Source organism: Balaenoptera borealis, assembly GCF_965194805.1.
Source record: "Balaenoptera borealis genome assembly, contig: HAP1_SCAFFOLD_2261, whole genome shotgun sequence".
Classification (NCBI taxonomy): Eukaryota; Metazoa; Chordata; class Mammalia; order Artiodactyla; family Balaenopteridae; genus Balaenoptera; species Balaenoptera borealis.
The window spans coordinates 19,918-42,659 of record NW_028122028.1 but is presented as its reverse complement, the minus strand read 5'-3'; the positions used below and the strand labels follow the sequence as shown (position 1 = coordinate 42,659).

General features: G+C 44.2%; 1 long non-coding RNA gene across 4 annotated transcripts in view; it reads right to left on the bottom strand.

Annotated features, from left to right (window-relative positions):
- Positions 1–22,742, bottom strand: part of LOC309622361 — a 33,257-nt gene that overhangs the window by 5,889 nt on the left and 4,626 nt on the right. For 2 of the 4 annotated variants that reach the window (XR_014240751.1, XR_014240754.1), the window contains one exon: positions 17,628–20,863. The exons of 1 other annotated variant lie outside the window; for it this stretch is intronic. This is a non-coding gene — a long non-coding RNA (uncharacterized lncRNA). Of the gene's footprint in view, positions 1–8,075; positions 14,997–17,627; positions 20,864–22,742 lie in introns of those variants that run through there. One more of the 4 variants, XR_014240753.1, reaches the window with a different exon arrangement.

The following is a 22,742-nucleotide window of genomic DNA, read 5'->3' as shown; positions in this document are numbered from 1 at the left end:
GAACAAAAAAAAAAACCTGCTGCACCGAACAGGGAGAACAAGTTACAATCAATTTTTTAAATGAAGATTTTAGAAATGTATTCTAATGTCTGGTTCTCTTTTGCAACATCTTTGGGGAAATGGGCTGATTATCAGCAGAGGGCTTGTAACCTTTAACAACCAGCAGTCTGAGGGGTGGGGAGTCCTGATTTTTAGTTTTTATCCATTTCTGTGATTTAAATACTCCCACCATGATACATTTCCAGGTACTGATATGACGTCCCTGGTGGGCTGAGAAGAGGTACCCGCGACGGGCGGGTGAGCTGGTGAGAGGCAGCCTCAACACGATTCCCACCATCACGAGTCCCCAAAATGTGTTCTCTTTACAGATATTAGGAGGGAGGGAAGATTCTAGGGTCCAATGGTTAAACGAAGTTTAAACTGGCTTCTTTACCACAAAACGTTCCACAAAACGTGGGAATCTTTATTCCCACCTCCTTTTGAGATCTTTAACAGAGTAACGTGCATTTTGAATCACAAAGGAGAGCTGGAGTGCGAAATGTTTCCCAAATCTATTTGACCTCTGGACCTTCTTTTCCTTGGAGAACATCTCAGAGGTGCTCCATGCCTTCTGGGAAATACCACGTTCAAGAAATGAGTCTAGGAATTCCCTGGCGGTCCAGTGGTTAGGACTCCGCGCTTCTACTGCAGGGGAGAAGGGTTCCATCCCTGGTCAGGGAACTAAGATCCCGCAAGCCCCTCAGCGAGGTGCAGCCAAAAAAATTTTAAAAAAGAAAGAAAGAAAGAAGTCTATTCACAAGCAGAGAGCCCCACACAAAGCAGAGACGGCCAGGCGTCCAGAAGACGCCTAGTCTCTGCAGAACATCGCCGATGCCGGCTGCGATTGGTACACGCTGTCAGACAATCCAAGTGGGGCAAGCCAATTGGGGTCAAAATTTAGTGACAATTTACACAGAAGAACCCAATTAGAGCCTCTGCTCATTGGCCCCGTGCCACACGGACATTAGACAAGAGAGGAAAATTCGGGTACAATTTCTCTTGCCCTTTCCTGTGGGATATTAACTTTTTTCCAAGTCCCACAACACAGTTCTTATGATTCCAGTAGCACCTCCCCCCAACTTTAATGTACATTAACGTCTAAAATATTCCAGGTAGGGCACAACATTAACCTAGATAAAACTGCCAAAGTATCCAGAAAAACTTGATAGGCTAGTTCTGATCATAAAATGCCAAGGAGTGCCCGACAATGAAGCGAGTAAAGGGAGGATCAAAACTGCAGAAAAGGGCTTCCCTGGTGGCGCAGTGGTTAAGAATCCACCTGCCAATGCAAGGGGCACGGGTTCAAGCCCTGGTCCGGGAAGATCCCACATGCCACGGAGCAGCTAAGCCTGTGCGCCACAACTACTGAACCTGCGCTCTAGAGCCCGTGAGCCACAACTACTGAGCCCGCGTGCCACAACTACTGAGCCCGTGAGCCACAACTACTGAGCCCGCGTGCCATAACTACTGAGCGTGCGAGCCACAACTACTGAGCCCGCATGCCACAACTACTGAAGCCCGCGCGCCTAGAGCCCGTGCTCCACAACTAGAGAAGCCATGACAATGAGAAGTCCGTGCACCGCAACAAAGAGTAGCCCTCGCTCACCGCAACTAGAGAAAGCCCGTGCACAGCAACGAAGACCCAACACAGCCAAAAATAAATAAATAAATAAATAAATAAATTTATTTTTTTTTTAAAAAACTGCAGAAAAAGCAAATGATTAATTAATTCTTTCAGGAAGAGGAAGGAAGTCAATAGTCTTAAAGCCTCGCAAATTAATACCCAGAGCGAGCCATGGTTTATTGGATTTGATTAATGAGAATATTATTTTCACTTATTTTATTATTTAAACACTTCCTAAACAGAAGGCTTTCCAAGATGAAAATCATGGATTTATGCTTCTTTGCAAAAGTGCTGATAATGAGAAGACAAATGATGGACTAAGAGCAAGAAGACAATGGGGATCCACAACAGAGGTACCAGCAAGACAGTGCAGGGCCGTGGAGCATCTCTTCCTTCTCTAAGCGGTTTGAGTCTAGAACCAGAGGAAATGGCTCTTCTATCGCACTACCAAAGGCAGTAAGTACAGGAGAAGGACAAAGCCACAATAAACCCAGTGACCTCTGATGACTTTCCTGAAGGATTAGGATATTCTGGAACCACCCAGCTGATCCACAGTTAAATTAAAACGGTGCCACCATTCTACCCCACACAATCACTGCTCTCTCTGGCTTCCACACAGAGATGCATAGGCCAAACAAACCCTTTAAAGATAAAATACTAAAGCCAACCATTTCACAAGGAAGCTAGGTCTTCAAGCAGTTCTAATATATTAAGTAATAAGCACTTAGATCCAAAAATGTATACAGCTTCCTAATTACCTCATCTCTGAAAGCTAACCATTAACTTACTCCACAATGGGAAAAGATTCACTGATGTCTAAAAGTAATGAGAAACTTCTAATTACTCTTTTTTTTTCTTTGAAGTACAAATTAGAAATTGCTGATTTGACAGCCTGGAATAACCAACTTGCTCTCAGTTTACTGACAAGCATTCCTTAGACGTTCTGTGTAATGAACACTACAGAAACGATAGGGCAAGAACCCCACCATTTCATTCATCAGCAGCAGAACCTTGAGTCCCTCTGCATGAATTCCGCTGCAGTAATAGTATCCTACCTCCTCTGTCTTTTTCACCCCCCACTCAGGGACCTTCCAGCCAACACAACCTCTTAAGATTCAAAATTTCTATGTGGGGCTTCCCTGGTGGCGCAGTAGTTAAGAATCTGCCTGCCAATGCAGGGGACACGGGTTCGAGCCCTGGTCTGGGAAGATCCCACATGCCGCGGAGCGACTAGGCCCGTGAGCCACAATTACTGAGCCTGTGCGTCTGGAGCCTGTGATCCGCAACAAGAGAGGCTGCGATAGTGAGAGGCCCACGCACTGCGATGAAGAGTGGCCCCCGCTTGCCGCAACTAGAGAAAGCCCTCACACAGAAACGAAGACCCAACACAGCCATAAATAAATAAATAAATAAATAAATAAATAAATAAATAAATAAATAAATAAAATTTCTATGTGAACATTGCTATGTCGTCCTTAGAATCAGTCTTAACTCGAATGCCCAGGTAGCATCTTTGAAAAGAGCTTTATTTAGACAACAGGCTGCCATTTATTCAAAATGCCTCTCTTTCTTTCCTGGATTTTTAAAACATTTTTCTTGTAAGAGTAGTATATGCTTTTTGCCAATATTCTAAAAAAACAAAAAACAAAAAAAAAAAACACAGAAGTATAAGCAACAGAAAGTAAAAGTCTCCAGGAGGCCCACTTGAATCACTTGATAATATATGGGATACAGACTTCTAAATGCATATATAAGCATAAACATAAAAACACATATATAATTTTAACATAATAGGCTTTTTTTACCTTCAACAATATATCAGACAACTTTCTATGTCTATACACGTTTCCATTATGTCACAGACATACATCCATGTTATTTCAACGCATACATTTGTCCAGGAGTACCCTTTTAAAATACGACTTTGATCTATTCCAAAAAGACTTTGCCAAAGCACAGAACCGCAAGAGAAAACTTTCTCTTCAAGAATTCTTGTAAAAACAAGAACACTTCAAAAAATAACCTTTAAGATATACAGTGCTGAGTTTCACCCATTTGCTTTAAAATTCTGAAGATGTATTTTTAACTCATGTGATAAAGTGAAAGATGAGGGAAACAGAGACATTAAAACCATTTACTCACGCTCTTAAAGCATAACCCTTATGTTTACCATGTCTCAAAGAACAATTTCTGTCATTCCATTCATCAAGAGACCACATATTCTTGACTTCATAGTAAACTAGGCTTGCCTACGGATAAGTATGCCTGATATTTGGTACTCTTTCACTTTCACTTTCCTTAAAGGATCTTAGCCTGAAGGAAATCTTATCTAGGCAATCAACTACTTCCCCCAAGTCAAGCAAAGTATGAACCCAGGAGTTCACCAAGCCTCAGGAGAGAGGGCAAACTGGTTGAGGCTGGCACTTAATATCCCATCATGCCAGGATGAGACAGAAAATGGTATGGTCGACAATAAAAAGCATTGGTCAGAAAGACAGAATGAGGTAGCTAGTCAACTTTCCAAGGTACCTCAGACTTGGTATAGATAAATTCTTATTTTAAGTAAAAAGTCTTAAGACATATGCAAAACAATAGACCAAAACCAAGTATAAAAAAACTTTAAAACCCCATTTATAAACCATAATCCATTTTATCTGGTGATTTTTTAAATATCCTTAAGTACAAAGGTCCCAGGTCCCAGGAAAAAGGAGGAAAGGGCAGGAGGAGGAGGGAAAGGAGGAGAAAAGAGGGCTGAACAGAGAGACAGAGGGGGAGGGAACAGAACATGTGTACAAAGATATTCACAGTTAAAATAGTGGCTGGTAGGAATGTAGGTAGTACTTGATATGTACCTCATAATTTTTAATTTTAAATTTAAATTATATTTTAATTTAATTTAAATTTAAAGTACAAAGTACTTTTAAATTTCTCAAAAAAAGGGGGCGGAAGAATTCCTTTGGGGGAAGGTGGCGGGTGTGATGAATTGGGAGATTGGGATTGACATATACACACTATTGACATTATGTATAAAATAGATAACTGGGACTTCCCTGGTGGTCCGGTGGTTAAGAATCCGCCTTCCAATGCAAGGGACGTGGATTCAATCCCTGGTGGGGTAACTAATATCCCACATGCCTCAGGGCAACTAAGCCTGCGCACCGCAACTACTGAGCCTGCAAGCCACAACTAGAGAGCCTGCGGGCCGCGACTACTGAGCTGGCACGCCGCAACTAGAGAGCCTGCGGGCCGCGACTACTGAGCTGGCACGCCGCAACTAGAGAGCCTGCGGGCCGCGACTACTGAGCTGGCACGCCGCAACTAGAGAGCTCGCATGCTCTGGAGCCCGTGCACCACAACTAGAGAGAAGCCCGTGTGCCGCAACGAAGAGCCCACGTGCCGCAACGAAAGATTCCCGCATGCCGCAACGAAGATCCCACGTGCTGCAACTAAGACCCGATGCAGCCAAATAAATAAATAAATATCTTAAAATTAAATAAATAAAATTTTTAAAATAAATAAAATAAAATAGATAACTAATGAGAACCTAACTGTATAGCACAGGGAACTCTACTCAATGCTCTGTGGTGACCTAAATGGGAAGGAAATCCAAAAGAGGGGATATATGTATACGTATAGCTGATTCACTTTGCTGTACAGTAGAAACTAACACAACATTGTAAAGCAACTATACGCCAATAAAAATTAAAAAAAAAAAAAGAATTCCTTTAACAGGGCAATTCAGAGTCACGGAGATTTTAGCAAGCAGATACCAGGTACAGTTAAAGGTCAAAAGAATAACTAGAAGTCATTAAAGAGGTAATAACCACCCTTCTGGTGAAAAACAGTAGGGAAGAATGTAGAAGCCCGAGGCACAGGAACATCTGGATATGCCCCGGTTATGACAGTGGAGCACTGACAAGGGTACTTCATTTTACTTAGGAGTTTATATTTCTTAAGCACCTGCTCCAGTCTGGGAAAATGCCCTTTCAAGTTGAATGTACAAGTTAATGTGATGCTGTTTTCTTAATAACTGTATTTTATAGAAATAAAGTCAAATATATATATATGAAGAGGCAAGGAAAAGTAATATAAAGAAAAAGTAAAAGAAAGACAGCCCGCTGGATGGAAGGTCCACCCTGACAAGCACCCTTCTTTATATGTGGCACCCACCTGGAAACGGGGAGCCCACGAGGAGTTTATTCACCTCCACTTACCTAACTTCAGAGCTTTTAGCTCTTAAGTGTTATCTAAATGCTTGGGAAGAAGGAAAGGAAGAGAGGAAAATCAAGGAAAGAGAAAATATGGTCCACAATATGCTGAAGACGGGAGAAAAAGAGAAGGAAAAGTCTGAATCACATAATCATTTTTTTTAACCTCAAAATGAAAATATTCTATTTCATATTCACAAAATTAGAAAATATGCAACACTGAGCCATGACAGGGTACATCAGAAGTGGTTCTTTACTTTCACATGGAGTTAACTGATTTAATATTTGATTTTAGTCTGCAGTTTGCTAAAATGTTCCAAAATGCCCCATTTTCCGCATTTTGCTTTATTAATGAATACCCAGGAGTTTTATCCTGAGTCTGCCTGCAGAAGATTAAATATCCCATGAAAATTGTGTTTTATTATTCAAGTGACTACATTCCTTTAAAATGCATTTGAGTTTTCATAACTTAGCTCAGAGCATAATCCCAGAGAACCCTCTGTGGAAGACAAAGTCCTGCTCTTTCCATCTTCTGTTTACCCAGGTATAGGACATCCACAGAAAGACAACTGGAATGACAGAGCAGCAAGAAATAATTTTTGAAAGCGAAGCACAAAAAGATCAAGCAGAACTAACAGAAAGATGTCTGCAGAGGGCTCCTTTAATTTCAAAGCCCCCTGCTCAGAGGACAATCGATTTGCATGGGATGTCTGCTCCTCCCCGGCTGGCCACGTGGGACTCCTGGATAAAGCAGCTTTCACAGAGCTCACCCTCAGTCACTTCCTCAGGAAGTGGGACTAACCACAGCTCACACACACACACCCCCACACCCCCCCGCCACCGCTCAGCATGGTCCTAGGATTTGGGAAAGGACACTTTCACCACGACTGGCACGTCCCGCAGGGCAGAGGCTCCTGCGCGCTCAGCCCTGGGGTTCTGGCTTGGCTTTGTGGAGGCCCCAGTGGGAGGGGACAGGTCCCGAACTGCTGCCGAGGACCAGTTTATGTCCCTCTTCTGCCACCAGACCACCTCCGCAGCACCAAGCGCGGGAGACTCAGGGTGCTGGATTGCCCCGTGACTGAACCCGCATCCGACATACCCAAATTAAGTAACTCCACGCCATCCACAGGACTGATGTTTTCTTCCCCTGCTCAAGAGTCAAAAATAGAGTTGTGCTGACTTGCCGTGAGTGCTAAGGCTCTTAAACAGTGGAATATCTACTTAACCGAATACACAAAGCTTCCAAAAATACCTGTCCTGTGTTTTTCTTTAGAAAGCAGAATGTAAATTTGAAGGGCAGGGCTGCCCTCCGGTTAGCATTTCAACATGACGGCTCTGCTAGAAAAGCTTGAAGGCCGAAGTCAGAGCTGACCAAATACCAAAGCCCTGCGTCTGAACAGCTGGCTCAGTTCTGCCCAGACAACTGTGTGAAGGAGTAAGCCCCTCACCGGCCGGCCAAACCCGGTTATTGAAACTCAGCCACCGGTCTTCCCGACGGGTGGCCTTCCTTTCACCTCCAGGAATGCCTCTGGGAACCAGGTCATCTACCTGGGCTGACCGTCTCTGCAGATATCTGGTGCGAGACAGTAAACAGGTGTTCAGGGCAAAGGGCTTGCCCAGACACCCTCCAAGTTTAATGAAAGAAAATCTTCAACTGAGGAGATTACAAACTGTGGGATTCTCTCTCCAAAACCACACTCACAACCAAGAAATTCTTAAAGTCCAGAAGGAAAAACCTGCTCTTTCCTTAGCTACTCCCAAGGGAAAAAGGGCCAGGATTCTAGTTGCTGTATCTGGAAGACATGTCATTGATCTTAGTGCACAGGCACAAAGCTTTAAACCAGAGAAATAAAATCTTCCAAAGTGAGGGGCATCTGTATAAAAATGTTTGGTGCACAGTTATTTGTAATACAGCAAAACACTGGAAAACGTGTAAATGTCCATCAGCAGAGAAATGATTATATCAATTATGGTACATTCTTTTTTTTTTTTAATTGCAGTAAAATATACATAACATAGAATTTACCATCTTAAACATTTTTTAAGTGTACAGTTCAACAGTGTTAAGTACATTCACATTGTTTATGGTACATCCTTTCTAATGGAGTGCTATGCACTTATTAAAAGTAAGGTAGAGCTATTATAGATACTGACATGGAACGATCAAGATACACCATTTAGTGGGGGGGAAAAAATCAGTTCCTAAAACAATATATACACTACACTAAAATCAAAAAGAAAAAAATAAGCATATTGCATTGTACATGTTTATACAGATAGATATGTAAACTAAGCATACTGCATTTTATACATTTACACATATAGATATGTAAAATTTATAGATATGTAAAGTTCATAAAAAGGCTTAGGTTTCACACTAAACATCTGACACCTGAATCCAGAAAGGGCAGGGGATGGAAGGCAGGGGCAGGATGGTTTTCAAAGTTCACCCACCTAAGCATTTTCACAATCTCTTACCTACAGGGAAGTAGATGAAAGTTTACATTGCCTATGAACTTGGGGAGAGTCAGAATCATCAACCTTGGCAATTCTGTCAAAGGCACTTTTGCAAGCGCTCTATCTCCCACTGGATATTCCACATTCTTTTAACTAAAGGGCCCCTGTGCCGGCAATTCACTAATTTGTCAATGAGTTTATAGAAATACTGAAAGGGTCTGGGCTAAATCTGTCACCATTAATAAACTTCAGAAAAAGTCATTACAGCCTCTGCTTGAAGTGGGTTATTCAAACAGTTTCAATGATGAGAGAGCAAGAAAAAAATTTCTAAATTTCTTTGCTATTAGTTGGATACAAAATGCTTCGTGTTTGGTGAATTCCAATTATTTCAAAACTAAGAAATCACTTACAGACCCATTTAAGTACTAAAAACAAAAGATCCTGGTTTAAGAGAAAAACTCATGAAGGCTTCAGAAGCACTCCTTTGGCATTTTATAAATGCCACACTTTTTAGTAGCATCTCTATAATTCTAGCTTGAAGCAAAGTATAGATTTTCTAAATTAGAGGTGACATTTTGAGAGTACAGACAGGAGAACTTCAAAGTAATTTTCCTTTGTCACCTGAATAAGCCTTCCAGATTTTTGCACAAAAATCCTAAATCCTGCACAGAAGCCTTTGTCCCTGAAATGCTCCCATCAAACCAGCGGCTCTATTTTTTGCTGTTTTGTATTCATTTTACCAGCAACTTTTTTATTTTAAATACTAAACTATTTGCAAACATTTTTGAGACTTCCAGCATTAGAAAACACGGAGGCGGGCACTAGCAGTTGAAGGTATCTTGCTCTTCTCTGCGGATTTTACAGTCCAGCCACACGTGCTTGCTGGCGTCCCTCAGAGGTCTTTCCTTTGGAATTTTTACTACCCCAGTTCTGAAGTGTCGTCCTTGCTACAAGGCTTTGAGTCAGTGGTTCTCAACGGGGGTGATTTTGCCCCTCCTCTACCACCACAGACATTTCGCAATGTCCAGAGACGTTTTTGGTCGGCACAGCTCGGAGCGGGGCGAGGGGTGCTACTGGCACCCAGTGGGGTACTGAGTAGAGGCCAGGGACGTTGCTGAACATCCTACACTGCACAGACAGCCCCCAGACAAAGAACCACCCAGCCCCAAATGTCACTAGTGCTGAGGGTGAAAAGCCCTGCTCTGCACGAACAGACATTCCCGTTATCACCTGTTCTCCTGCCACCAACACCTAATCCTCCTAAGATCACGATAAACCCGCTCCCCTGGGCATGCACACCAGAGCCCCCTCCCAGCCTACAGAGGGTGGCGTCACCACTCCAGCTACCCTTCCACTTCCTCTCCCACCAGCTGAGGAAGGGTGTAGACAAAGGGGCTCCCGGCAGGGTTATCACAACTGGTCCTGAATTCCAAAATGAGGCCATTGCCTAGTCTTGCTAGATACCAAATTCACTTAAGGCATTTCTGGATTTATGAAAGGTAGTTCTTTCATCTATAAAACATGACTGAGGGCATCCCCCAAGCTTATCATTCACAGCACGTCTACAGGCTGCTGACTTTAAAAGAAAACTCACTTAAAGTTCTCTTCCTGGAGTAGACAGAAAACAGGAAAACACAGAGAAAGAGAATTAATCATATTTTGTCCAACGCTATGTTATATTAAAAGGAGAAGGAGGAAGTTGTTTATTTCTCACAAGGCCCTCCCTCATTTTTTACTAATTTCATCAAAGATAACCGACAGCTTGGAACAATGGTCCCCCAAGAATGCTCCTCCTGCTATTCAATTTTCCACCAAAAAGGGGAAAGAAGGGATTCTACAGTCTAGGAATTTGGGAAGTGCTGGATTAAACATCCACACGCACACCTTTTTTTTTTTTTTAAGAGCTAAGGGTATGGCCTTTTTTTTTTTTTTTAATTATTAGCACCTTTAATTTTTTTTTTTTTTTTTTTTTTTTTTTTTTTGGCTGTGTTGGGTCTTCGTTTCTGCGCGAGGGCTTCCTCTAGTTGAGGCAAGCGGGGGCCACTCTTCATCGCGGCGCGCGGGCCTCTCACTATCATGGCTTCTCTTGTTGCGGAGCACAGGCTCCAGACGCGCAGGTTCAGTATTTGTGGCTCACGGGCCCAGCTGCTCCGCGACATGCGGGATCCTCCCAGACCAGGGCTTGAACCCGTGTCCCCTGCATTAGCAGGCAGACTCTCAACCACTGCGCCACCAGGGAAGCCCACACACACCTTTCTTTTAAGGCTTCTCTGAACTTGCAAGAGTTGATGTGAACTTCTAGGGTGAAACTTCATTGTGGGGATCCAATGCCCAGGCTGGGAACGCTACCCAAGCTTATCTGATGCTGGAAGCTTTCAGGGTGAGACATCTTTGGGACATATTTGAAACAAGGTCTAATCAATTATCCTCCTTGGAAGACGGTATTAGGAAATAGGAGTTCTGGAGCCAAGTGTGAGGGAGACTCTTCCTGCCCATGTTTCTGAACAACTCTACCTCCATGTTTTTCTTGGTACTTCCTCTCCAGGGGCACCTCTGCATCGACCCAAGACGACTTAAGGAAAGAACAAGAGAACAAATCTCCAAATATGGAGGAAGAACAAGAAGGCAGTATTTCTAAAGGGACTCTGCTATAGAAAAGACTATAAAAACAGTGTTTGGCTGGTTCTGTAAGTATTGCCAAGAGGAGGCTATCTGTGCTGCCAAATGCACGTGCACACAGGTAGGCACACGTTCACGGTAAAGGAAGAAAAATCAGAGGACCAAGGTATCTCTTAATGTTCACCTACTCTCAATAGCCATAGCCACATCAGTGTCAGGCAGCAAACAAGACACACCTCCTGAATCTTGACAATAGAAGAAATACTGGTTGACCCAGAAGCCGTGGCTTTGAACCTCAAAGATATTTGAGCCTCCCACTGATCAGCTATAGAAATGACACCTATAAACCACAGTACGTTGTGGTAGCTAAAACCTGGGCTTTGGAATAAGACAAATTGGAGCAAGTCCTGGCTCTGCTCTTTAAAAGTTACACGATTCTGAGCAAGTTACTTCTTTAAGCTTCTGTTTTCTTGAGTAGAAAATGGAGATAGTAAGATCTACCCCCCAGTTATTGTGAGAATTACATAAAACAATCCAGGTAGGTGCTGTCTACAGTACCTGGAATATAGTAAGTACATATTAATGTGAGTTATTAAAACATCAAAACAAGGCCAGTGATAGGATTCTAGCATAGAGAAAGCCCTAGAAGAAATTCAGCCACAGCTCTGATGCCCTCAAATAGCGGATGATAAGGACACAGATGCCACCAGAATTCTCAACAACGACCTGGATTTAATAATGAGCATCCTTCACTCAAGTGCCTCTTGCAGAAAGGCAGCCCAGCAAGGTCTTCTAAGAAGCCAGCAGAGGCAGAACACAATTTTCCTATCCTCAACGACCTGAAATTAGAGCACTGTGTAACCAAAGAAGTTATAGTTAAATTTGAAACTCCAACAGAAGTCAACAATACCCTAATACCCAAGATTAGGAGGAAAAGAAATTTTTTTTAAAAATCTATGAGTCATCTAAATCAAAACTAGCAAAGCCTAATTATTATTACTCAAGTGCTAAACCATGTGTTTAATCGTTCCCTCAAATGAACGTTGGGACAGCTAAACCGGACTTGCATTTTGCCAAACAGACATACATCTATGAGGGGCCCCAAACATTCATACACTCACATCAAGCCTCCGCCACCCGCCACGCGAGCCCTCAGATACACATCTACGCACCCAGGAGTGGCCGGCCCTAAACATTACGCTTGAACAATTCCTCCAGCCATTCGGCCAGTTTTCCTACCTCCAGTGCCCCAGTCCAGTGCACAGTCAGACAAGCAGCACGTGCTATGCATTTATGGAGCAAATACTGGAAGCTAAATATACTGTTTTTGTGATTTTTGAGTAAACACAAAATAGAGAAAAGATTCCATTTCTACACTCAAAAGAGCTCGTACACCTTGGCTACTATATACTAAAGAATGTAAAGGGGTATAGGCGTCGGGTCCAAAAGAGGCAGGTATGAACACCGACTCCAACAATGACTGGCCACTCAGCCTGGCGTTATCTGTTCATTCTTGGGGCCTCAAGTGCCTCAGGCATAAAACGGGTTAAGGCCACCCACTTGTCAGGGTTGCTGTGAGGCCTAATGATTCAGAAATCCAAAGTGTCTCCAAAGAGACACGGTTTCCTTCACTGCACTTTCCCAAAGTGACCAAGTCCCCCTTCAGCTATCTTCCTTGCAACTCTTGTTTTCTGAGTCATTTCCTGCCTCAAAATCTCTGTCCCAGCCCGAAAACTCTGCTCGGTGTCCTCTGCACATGTTTTCTTCTCATGCCAAGTGCTAAGCTTTCCCATCATTTCCCTCCTTGGATCTTCTTTCCCTTTTTGTAAAAACTCCATCCCTCCATTTTTTCAAAACTGCACCCCAAGTTTATCTTTACTGGAACCTCTACTTCCATGCAATGTTTCCTTTTTTGTCGATTTCCTCCCACCTCTACCTTCAGAAGCCAAATGAGCCTATCAGAGAACAGTGTTAAAACCTGACACAAACTCCATTCGTTTATGGGTAAGCTATTTCCTGACGATAATGAATTATGGCAATGCTACAGACTGCACTCCCTAAACGGCGGAGTCATGTAGCAACCCCGTGCTCTAGGCTAGAGAGGAGGGCGGAGGAAAGACGGGACACACCAAGGAGAACCCATCCTGACCGGAAAAGCCAACAGCTGGTCCGCAGCGTCACCGTCACATATGAACAAGAGCACATTCTATAAAAGGTGGCCCCCTTCACTGCCTCCTTTTGGCCTACAGCTTGTTGAACTTCGCTAATAAACACGAGCAGCTCTTTATTTTCATAGCCTTTACTCATCTACTTACTGGTTTGCCAATGTGAGAACAAAGGCAGCCGCCAGATCTTGCTCTTAGGATGACATTCTCTAGAGAGCATCACAGTGTACGATGGGGAATGCCTGGACCACACACACCAAAGATAGCTAACACGGCATCCATTTGCCTTTACGATCCCTACTGTAGTAGACATTCCTCAGGGTGTTTCACAAGCCCACTGGCCACCTCCTCTGAAACTACTGTCCCCCGTTTAGGGTCAGTAGTAACCCTGCCCTCCAAGCCACAGCGGATGAGACCAGGACCAATTAGGTTTCTGGTCTTGAGAACTGGCAGTGAGACTGAGGAACACAGGTGATGTCCACCGGCGGCTTCAACGAGGACGCGGGGACACAGGGGCTGTGGGACAGCCACGTGCTCAGGAAAGAGAACGCCGCTGTACCAAGGAAGAGGCACAAAGAGACAATTGAGGACACACGGCCCTAAAAAGAGCACAGAATAATCTTAGAGCAAGATGATGTCTGAGCTCCCGGTTTCAGGTCCTCGTGGCAGCAGCTGGGGCCCAACAGTTAGCTCCCTTTCTTATGGTGTTGGTTTAAACAGCCGTGTCCTGATCGTGTGTCCTCTAAAGTCAAGCAAACTCCAAACAATCTAGTGTTGCAGTGCCTTCCCATGTGAATCTTGTCTACAAGGAGCTACTGCTTCTCCCAATCCATCTCCTCACCTCGGCCGCCTGAGCTGTCCTTGGCTGTCACCATCCCAAGTGAAGGCCACCTCATAAGGTTGGTTCCGATTCAGTTAGCCAGGGACCATGGGCACTGTATCTCATACTGTCCTCACTCACTCACCTGTTCACTCACTCGCTCCACAATCATCCCGTGGGGCTCTCCTATGAGCACAGAGGTCATGCACATCTCCTGATGCCTGTGGTCCCGTACACTTACACACCCATTGCTCTGCAGGCCGTGCACTCCTGGTTCTTTCCTAGCTCACTGGACTGGGGACCAGTCATCTTTGCTTTGCCTTCCGATGTTCTCTGCACGTCTATCTGCCTGGTCTTTGACGCTGACTCCTGGCATACTCCAGTAAGGCTTCTGACTCACTACCCCACTACATCCTGAACTCACCCCCAACTCAGATTAACATCCACGGTTCCAACCCTTTTCTCCAGGGCTGTCTCCATGGCCGTGCCCGTCCTGAATGCCCAGCCTTGTCCCTGCTCCCCGCACGGCAATGTGACACCACGGAAGACACACTCACAGGCCCAAGACACATACCTCCACCACCCCAGGCAGGGATTCTGCACGAAACAAGGAGCTGACGGATTTAGCCAACAATTAATAAATCGTATTCAATGTGCTGGATCCATGTATCATAGAACTCTCAGTGTCCAAATGTCCAGTAAGATCTAAAACTCAACTAGGATTTCTGTGAAATGGGAGGCTTTCTTGTAGAGAGATGGGGTGGCAACCTATCTCATGGAACAGATACCATTTTATCCTTACAACTAATTTAATCAATGTCCATTCCCCATTTTAGAAACACACCAACTACAGTTCTGTAGTCTCTTACCGTTCAAACACATAACCAAACTCCTTCCTAGAACTCAATTTCTTGTTTGGCCCAGGCCCTGGGGTGACCTTTCCCAAGGCATCTGGATCCAAGGACTCCAGGGTAGTTGCCTTCATCATGCGCTGGACAAGCAGGTGGTGGTGATTAGCCATTCTTCAACACCGCCCTGGGAGGCGGCTCATTAGGACTCCCACTCTAAGAAAAAGTCACAAGTCACCCAATTCCCTGTCAGGTATGGAGGCAGAAATAGCTAACAGCTCTGAGTCCTCACCTCCCATCAGATCCCAAGTCCCTGATCCAAACATGGCCCAGTCACTCTTACGTGTTGATTTAAGGCCTGAGAGTCTACATCACAATGACTTGAAATGGGTAGTACCCCTGTCGTGTATCTCCTGGATCTCATCTCAATATTAAAATCACCTTCTGTCTCATCAGACTACCGATGCCAAGGGCTCAAGGTAATAAAGCTGAAGTAACGCAGGTATGTGGGAACAAGAATAAACTGAGGATCCAGTCAGACCCCGTGTACCCAGAAATCAGTGTTCATGCCAGACTGGGCGTCCATGGCTGAAAACCAGGGCTGACCCCAGCTGCACTCACTGGCATCACATGCAAAGCGAGGGTGAGTTCCCATAGTCAGGCAAGGCTTGGAGAATCAGATCACTCTGGAAGCAGAGGCAGCAGGTCTGAAACCAAGGGAAACAGTGGAGACCCTGCTACTCAGTGTGGTCCATGGGCCAGCAGATCACCATCACCTGGGAGCTCGTCAGAAATGCAGAATCTTGGGCCGATACCAGTCCTATTGAATCATTATCTGCATTTTTTAACAAGACCCCCCAGGTGATCTGTATGCAAATTAAAGTGTGAGAAGTCCCAGGAGGGACATGGGACTGTGGGCCGCAGGTACAGGACAGCAGCGGCAGGTAGGGAAAGGCAGCATGAAGCAGGGAAGAACTCCAGAGCCAGCCAGACCCTGGTCCAAGTCTAGGCTCAGTCTCTCACTAGTGGTGCCATCTTTGGTCACTTAACCTCTCTTAAGTCTCACTGGGGATATTCTACCTTTCAGGGGACAGTCAGCATAAAGCATCTAGCACACAGTAAACTTGCAGTAAATGCTAGTTCCCTTTCCATTCAGAAGCAGACACCAACCCGGCACGGATGTTTAAACCCCATAACCCAGGGATGAATTAGGAATATCTGGGAGAGAAAGGGAGCCCAGACTAGGGGAGAATGAGTTTCTCTAACAAGGAGACCCTAACGTAGTTCTTACACTGTCTTTTTCAACCAAAAGAGGGACTCAACATCAATAAATACGAATACTGCAGGGCACCAGAGGAGTTTCACTGTTAAATTTATTTAGTTGTCCATCCAACAATCCAGACCAGCACTGTCCGACAGAAATAGAATGAAAACCAAATATATAGTTTTAAATTTTCTATTCCTATTTTTAAAAGAAGGGGGGGGGGGAATGTTGTGAAATAAGTTTTAATAATAAATTTTATTCAACCAAAATGTCCTTTCAACATATAACCAATATTAAACAACTATTAATGAGATATTTTACATTCTTTTTTTGTACAGGTCTTCAAAACCTGCTGTATATTTTATGCTTACAGCCCATCTCAATTAGGACTAGGCACATTGCAAGTGCTCAAAAGCCATGTGTGGCTGGTGCCTGCCACACTGGACAGGGCAGTCCTAGACGGAAAGGTCCCGGGGATCCCTTCTCCACTCAATCTTCCATCACCTCCAAATCCCAGTGTACAAGACACGACTATCTGGTCCCTGCAAGCGAACATGGGCAGGAAAGGGACGGAACAGAGGCTTGAGCTACCTGCCATATATTCACGATCAAATTTTGCTTGTTTCTAAACTCTGGTTGACATAAATTACACCAGTAGACAGACAACCCAGACTCTAGCCACTCGCCGACTGGGCTGACTTTTTCTGGGAGCAAAGACAGTTGTAAGATTACAACTACAAAATTTGTCCAAGATTTTCCAGCTACAAAAGGAAGTACAGCCAAGTAGGAACAAGTACTCTTGCCTAGATTTCACCCACTTTCACCAGATATAGGGCAGCTGTAACTGAAAACCTACAGACAAAGCAGGAGACACTTACTGTGTATGTTTTCATGCCCCACCCTCCAAAAACAAAAATCACTACTGATAAAGGAGGTAGAAGAACAGGAGAAACACCAAGACAGAAAAGATAATGTCAGGGCTAAGGGCCTTACCCTATAACAGGAAGCCTCAGGGACACTATAGCTAAGATTTTAGGGAGGTCTCACCACGCACCAGCCACTTCCCTAAGCACTTCATATGCATTTAATCTTCAAAACAACCCTCAAGAAAAGTATGGATTAGAATTTAAGTAACTTGCTTGAGGTCTCACAGCTAGCCGGTGGCAGAACACAGGTTTATATCATTGAGGGCTGGGCAGACAGGTATATATCACTGAGAGCTGGCCAAAGGCAACTGAAAATCTCCATGGCCTTACCACCCAGATTTAAGTAGAACACTAGCCATAATCAATTCTCAAGCTAGAGACCTCAAACTACCTTCTCCACTCTTGCTATGTTAAATCAGCAAAACTGCTAAGAACCAGCTGATCAATGAGTACCTATATGAGGGCTTCATTTGAATAATTCAAGCTCTCAGGTTCACATGATGTGAGGACTGTAGGTATGAGCTGGCCTATATATACCATCAGAACACATATGAGAAATTTTGGAAGGCAAAGAGAAAGTAATGATGGCAACAGTCTTAGACCAGGAGGTCTAGAGTGCTGGGTTCTAGTTCCAAATGTGCGATTAATATTAACTACCGGGCTTCCCTGGTGGCGCAGTGGTTGAGAGTCCGCCTGCCAATGCAGGGGACACTGGTTCGAGCCCTGGTCTGGGAAGATCCCACATGCCGCGGAGCAATTAGGCCTGTGAGCCACAATTGCTGAGCCTGCGCGTCTGGAGCCTGTGCTCCGCAACAAGAGAGGCCGTGATAGTGAGAGGCCCGCGCACCGCGATGAAGAGTGGCCCCCGCTTGCCGCAACTGGAGAAAGCCCTCGCACAGAAACGAAGACCCAACACACCCAAAAATAAGTAAAGAAATAAATTAAAAAAAAAAAAAAAAAATTAACTACCTTAGAGTCTGTCATACAGAGTGAAGTAAGTCAGAAAGAGAAAAACAAATACAGTATGCTAACACATATATATGGAATCTAAGGAAAAAAAAAAAAAAGGTCATGAAGAACCTAGTGGCAAGACGGGAATAAAGACACAGACCTACTAGAGAATGGACTTGAGGATATGGGGAGGGGGAGGGGTGAGATGTGACAGGGTGAGAGAGTGGCATGGACATATATACACTACCAAATGTAAAACAGATAGCTAGTGGGAAGCAGCCGCATAGCACAGGGAGATCAGCTCAGTGCTTTGTGACCACCTAGAGGGGTGGGATAGGGAGGGGGGGAGGGAGGGAGATGCAAGAGGGAAGAGATATGGGAACATATGTATATGTATAACTGATTCACTTTGTTATAAAGCAGAAACTAACACACCATTGTAAAGCAATTATACTTCAATAAAGATGTTTAAAAAAAAAAAAAAAAATTAACTACCTTCTGAACCACCACCCACCGGCCCCGGCCGGCACTACCACCAATTTGGGCTCACTGTAGAAAATAAGGAGGTAACTGTAAATATTTAATGTATTTCCAGCTTTGTGATTTTTTTTTTTTTTTAAACACAGAGCTGGAAATTTTCTAACCTAGAAGTTTTTCAAAAATTCTTACTACTCAGATACTTAAAGAATTTATTCCTCACAGAAGAAAATTATCAAAATCAATACCCATTACCAGACCCATGAGTCAGCAGGAGTTTGGCGCCCTAAAAGGTAAGGCTGACTTGAGAAGACATTCAAGAACCACACCACCTTGACTTTACCTTTAGGTCTCTATGAATCCTTCAAGATGCTCGGAATCTCTAATTATGTACAGTTGTAGTAATATCTGACTGAAAACAAAACCTGCATTTGGGGGTCCTAACGACCATCAACTAGAGGATACTTGGTTGGGAATACTTGGGACAGCTAAGAAGGCCACTCTGAGTTCATCTAAAAATTACTTATTTCAGGCTCCAGATTTAGATTAAGTAGAATTTGCTCTCCCCCCTCATTCTAAAACAGGCAGAATTTAGAACTTCCTGTCTGTAGCAGATGATTCAAAGAATTCTTTAAACTTGTGTTTCTGTGTTAGAACAAAACATTTTTCACAACACCACTTTCAGTTTCCTTTGATTTTCTTATCCTTTTCAAAGAATAAATAAAACAAAAACACCTCTTTGTTCCTTCTCCCAATTTGTACCTCACCCTAGTACCCAGAAAAAAACAATTAAGTCTTTCCAACAGGTTATTCCTAGCACTGTCCATCTTTGGTGTAGATACAGATTCTCCCCTCTCCGTGAGGGCTAAAGTCAGGAAAACCTGCCTAACTACAAAGGCCAGCTACTGTGCCTCCAGCTTCTCCATGACACACGCTCACCTCCACCGTCCTTAAAGGCCACTCCCAACGCAAGCGTCTTTGGTGCCTTCGCTGTTAACCCCCTACTTGTGTCTCTCTAGGCTCCTCCCCCAAAAGCACCTTCCATGGTTTCCCCTTGTCCCCAAGGCAGAAGAGCCCAGTGACAAGGGACAGGCTTCAAATTCTGCCTCCACCACCATTTCTTTTTTTTAACATCTTTATTGGAATTGCTTTACAATAGTGTGTTAGTTTCTGCTGTATAACAAAGTGAATCAGCTATACATATACATATATCCCCATATCCCTTCCCTCTTGCATCTCCCTCCCACCATCCCTATCCCACCCCTCTAGGTGTCCACCACCACTTCTGAGCTGGCAGACCTTGGCCAGGATCTTGGCCTGAGTTTCCCAACCTGCACCATGGGGATAATAGCACACAGCTCACCTCATCGTCTTGGTACTAAATGCACGGAAAGGCCACCGCAACGGATTGTGCTGTCTGCAGGTGTCAGCTACTAACACGTGGTCTGCCTTTCTGGAAATGTTCTGCCCTCCAACTTTCTGAAACATGCATCTCAAGTTCTTCAGCCCCTACCTCCCCTTCATTTATGCTTTTTACTATATAAACCATTATCTTATGGGAGCCCGAACTCAAACCTTTTCATACCTTTCTTCTATCATCTCTGTTCTATATTAGTTGCTGCCAGTCTAGACCTCCAGCTCAAACAGATCTGGGAGGCAAAGGACACCCCATGGGCAACACAACCCAAACTTGAACTCACTGTATCAACACCTCCACCTCCCAAATCATTTCTGCCTCCTGAATTCAGACTCTGAGAGACAGGAGTAACCCGTGGCAAGTAACCTCAGAGACCATCCTCTGCTCTGCCCCCTCCATCACGCGGCATTCTAATGGGGACCAGCACACACACACACACCTGCCCCTGACGCGGTCACCACCTACCACTCCCTCCCCAGGCCAACGCCTCGGACCGAGCCCTCCTCCTCTCTCCTGCACTGCTGGGGTGGGGCCTCCCCTCTGACCTCCCTGCCTCCAGCATGAAAAGTCCTCATTCCATCCTCGTGGCGCTGGCCCAGGACCTCTGTCATTCAAAGTCTTTCTGCCTCTGCTGTCTACACAGGGAAGCCCACGCTGGAATGGACGATATAAAACGACCTTCAGAAGCCTGGCCCTTGTCAGCCTCGTGGCTTCCTCCTGCTCTCCCCTGCCCACCGCACTCTCCCACCCCCACCTGCGGCACCAAGCTCTCCCAGGGCCTGTCCACACGCTGCTCCGTCGGGCTCTCACACTCTCACCCCAAGTCTCTGCCTGCCTTACAGGTTCTTACTGGTTTTCCTCGGTCCGGCTCAGCAGCCACCTCTTGCAGGGCTCCTCCCTCCACGCTTGGCACTAGGTGGCCTATTCACATTCCTGTCATAGCATCTGTAGGCTACTTCCCACTAGGTTTTCCTCTCCGGATTCCTTCTCCCTCGGTCCTCCCAGTGCCTAGCACAACGTCCGGTGCTTAGTAAACACGCAGTATCTGCTAAATGGATGAAATAATCCCCAAATTAACAATGATTCCCACTTCCCGGGCTTCCCTCCCTCCCTCTACACATCACCATAACCTCTGTCTACTTGTTCTTCCTGATCCTGAACGCTATTTTATCCTCTAAAAAAAAACCAATCTGCTTCCAAAATCTCCCTATTTCATTGCTTTGATATTGCTTAAATACTTTCACTTCTTTAAAAGACACAAAAGCTGAATAACTTCAAATATTAAAATAACACCAATATTTTGACAGTCAATAAATCAGACAAATTATCATTAATGATAAGTTCTTTCTGCAGCTAAGATTTCAACAGAGATCTTTCGTACCCCTTTCCAAAATTTCCATTCTATTATTGGTTGGTGTTTTATAGAACCTGAAGACAAATGTGAAAATTAAACTGCCAAATGCTTCTGAGGAGATTAGGAATAACTGCTGAAGGAAATAAAGGATATTTTACCACTTGCAGGTTCTTGTTTCCACTTTCGGCTAATTCCGATTAGTTCTGGGTTATAAAGCCTGTCATCCTGTTAGTGAGTGGTCTATTATCATGAACATCTCTCATGTGTCTTCAGATAACATTTGCTATGAGAAATTTACTTGGGAAGTCTTAACTGCAGCTGACAAGGCTAGATCTTTTTTGTGAGCTATGACCAGCTGAATTTACTTTCATTCTAACTTCTAATTCTTATCTACTTACCATATGACCCAGCCATCCCACTCCTAAGTCCTTACGAAAAACTTATGTTCAGACAAAAACCTGTATGCAAATGTCTAGAGCAGCTTTATTCCCAAATCACCAAAAACTGGAAATAACCCTAATGTCTTTCAACGGGAAAACAGAGAAACAAACCGTGGTACATCCATAAAGTGGTCTACACAACTCGGCAATAAAAAAAAGAACCAAGTATGGATACAGAAAACAATATGGATGCCTTTCAAATGCACTTTGTAAGTCAAAGAAGCCATTTGTATGGCATTCTGGAAAAGACCAAATATAAGGACAGAACAAATCGCTGGCTGCCGGGGGGTTGGAGTGGAGAGAAGAGTCTGACTACAAAGGGACAGCAGGAGGAAAGTTTTTCAGGGAAGGGAACTACTCCCTAAGGGTAGTGGTGGCGCGTACACAGCACGACACGCTTGTCAAAACCCATAAAACCGTGGGTTTTACTGTATGTAAATTTAAAAGTAAAAAAAAGTTAATTATTTAACCATGACATAGTTAAAGATTATACGCCAAATACAGGCATACCTCCTTTGCGCTTTGCTTTACTGCACTTCAGAGATACTGTGCTTTTTTTTACAAATTGAAGGTCTGTGGCAACTGTGCATTGTCAGGTGATAGTTGACATTTTTTTCAGCAATAAAGTATTTTTTAATAAAGATACGTACATTGTTTTTCTAGATATGCTACTGCACACTTATTACAGTATAGTGTAAACATAACTTTTATATGTACCAAGAAACCAAAAAATTCAAGTGACTTGCTTTATTGCGATAATCACTTTCTTGTGGTGGTCTGGAACCCAGACCTACAGTATCTCTGAGGTACTGCCTGTATAATTAACACAAAGGTGTGGATTTCCTTGACGTTAAGCAGTGGCTGTTGTTATTATTTTGTTGCTACTGTATTGCATTGATGAGGAAGAAATGTTAGGGGGACGGGGTGGGGGGCAACCCCAAGTCTTTCCCCCCCTCCCCGTGCTGGCAACCTTTGCGAGGTTCCACAGGAGGGCAACCTCCGCTCCAGCTGTGAACAGCTAAATGGAGTTCCACCAAGGATATGGGAAAGGTTATTCAAAACCAACGGGAGACAGACGGTACCCCACAGCACAGCCCAAGAAAGCATTTCAAGGGAAGAAATACAGGCGGGGG